At 33.2% G+C, this 2450-nt stretch overlaps 1 long non-coding RNA gene across 1 annotated transcript; it reads right to left on the reverse strand.

Annotated features, from left to right (window-relative positions):
- Positions 1 to 598: 598 nt before the first annotated feature.
- LOC109188211 lies at positions 599 to 2238 on the reverse strand. The gene is made up of 3 exons (XR_002055369.1): positions 2049 to 2238; positions 1809 to 1867; positions 599 to 837 (listed from the first exon to the last, which is right to left on the reverse strand). It is a non-coding gene; the product is annotated as an uncharacterized LOC109188211 (long non-coding RNA).
- Between the last annotated feature and the right edge of the window lie 212 nt (positions 2239 to 2450).

Here is a 2450-nt window from a genome sequence, read left to right on the forward strand (position 1 = left end):
ATAGCGGAAGCATTAACTAACCAAAAGAAAAATGGGTGTTACCGCCACGCTCAGGTATTTCCCTATACCCAAACGCTAAGGCTAAGATTTACAACATCAAATAAACTCAACCGAAATCCAACTTCTATAATACAAGAAAGGATAATACTATACAACCATAAAACTTCTCAAATAATAAATCTCCAATATGTCTATTCTTAATTCCTTCTCAACTTGAATTCATCTTGAATCCCATTATCCATGTTCACCTGTAAAAATAATTTGCAACAAAATAGGGTATAGACAAAAATTAGCATAAGCTAAGTAAGTTTCATTTCACCCCGTAAAATATAGGCTTGGATTTTAAATTTTCAAAAATAATATATACTTCTACAAAATACATGTGGAGTCATACTTTTCCTTGTATAGAGAATTAATATTTATAAATGGAGAATTAACAAACCTCATCGAAATCCACTTAGAATCTGGACTAAAACCTATGTGCACACCCCCCAGGGGATTCCAAGCCACTGGGTAGTAACACCCCCATTTTTCATAACCAAAATTTTCCTTAATTCTTTTATCTTAATTTACAATTTTACAAAAATCATAGCGGAAGCATTAACTAACCAAAAGAAAAATGGGTGTTACAGCCACGCTCAGGTATTTCCCTATTCCTAAACGCTAAGGCTAAGATTTACAACATCAAATAAACTCAACCCAAATCCAACTTCTATAATACAAGAAAGGATAATACTATACAACCATAAAACTTCTCAAATAATAAATCTCCAATATGTCTATTCTTAATTCCTTCTCAACTTGAATTCATCTTGAATCCCTTTTATCCATGTTCACCTGTAAAAATAATTTGCAACAAAATAGGGTGTAGACCAAAATTAGCATAAGCTAAGTAAGTTTCATTTCACCCCGTAAAATATAGGCTTGGATTATATATTTTCAAAAATAATATATACTTCTACAAAATACATGTGGAGTCATACTTTTCCTTGTATAGAGAATTAATATTTATAAATGGAGAATTAACAAACCTCATCGAAATCCACTTAGAATCTGGACTAAAACCTATGTGCACACCCCCAGGGGATTCCAAGCCACTGGGTAGTATATGATCCAAGTAGTAAGGTTTTCTTACCTACTACCACTCAAACAGTTTTGAAACTGGATCATAACCTAAGTGATACACCCCCAGGGGATTCCAAGCCACTGGGTAGTATATGATCCAAGTAGTAAGGTTTTCTTACCTACTACCACTCAAACAGTTTTGAAATTGGATCATAACCTAAGTGATACACCCTCATGGGATTCCAAGCCCAATGAGTGGTAATTAGTCCTAGTGAACAGTACTCACATTTACTGAACACCACACTGTACATTATTTTCTCAAAGTTTCACTATTTCTCCACAGATAAATACTTTTCTCCAAAAATAAATTCTTCATTTTTACAAGATATACTTTTCTCCAAAATATACAATTTTTCTATAATACATTTTTCTCAAAATATACAATTTCCTTCAAAATACATTTTCTCCACATGATCTGTCCAAAATCATTTTTACTCAACAATATAAAGGTAATACAAATTTCACAACGTGTATATACACCAAAATTTTCCAAGCCAATGATTTACACACACAGGACTCGACACGTCGAAGCCCATTCTCGATATTTCGAGAATCACCATACACAACAATTAAATTTATCGATAAATTTACTTGTGTTCACGTTAATAGCATATATCACACAAAATATCAATACATACAGTACTCGAGGAAAAATGATAATTTTGATGAACATAAAATCTTACCTCAAAAGTCCAAAACTTTATCAACAATTGATAGCATCTTAGTCACCATAAAAGAGAACCTGCTAATCAAACAATTCTAATATAATTTATTTTTGTTATTATATCCGTAGGACTGAATAATTCCCATCAATATATATTTCATGTTTAAACCACTAATCATAGTCATCATCAACTACTCACATCATTGTCATCCACAACATCATTCATAATAATCCGACTATAATCATTAAGAATTTATACCTCATCAACAACACTATTCTCTGGCATCATCAACCTCCGAATTTCCTCACTTCGCTATCATGTCTACAGAGCCGGAAAGCTTCGCCGGCAATCCTATATACACCGCTGGTCGAGAGAGTGAGAGGAAGAGATGGAGAAAATGGCGAAAGGAAAATGGAGGAAAACTGGCGTGGTGGAGTGCTGCGATAGAGAGAACTTTCGGCAATAGATATAGGGAAGAGATAGAGAAATAAGTGGGTTTGATGGAGAGATAAAGAGAAGAAGTGGTAGAGTACTATACGGAGTATAACGTCTGTATGTATCAATCATTAATCATAATGATTAGAATTGATTAGGAATGATAAGGCAATCATTGGGAGACGTAACCTATATATATATATATATTTAGGTGATTAGGACTAA

The sequence above is a fragment of the Ipomoea nil genome, unplaced genomic scaffold (genome assembly GCF_001879475.1).
Source record: "Ipomoea nil cultivar Tokyo-kokei standard unplaced genomic scaffold, Asagao_1.1 scaffold0191, whole genome shotgun sequence".
NCBI lineage: Eukaryota > Viridiplantae > Streptophyta > Magnoliopsida > Solanales > Convolvulaceae > Ipomoea > Ipomoea nil.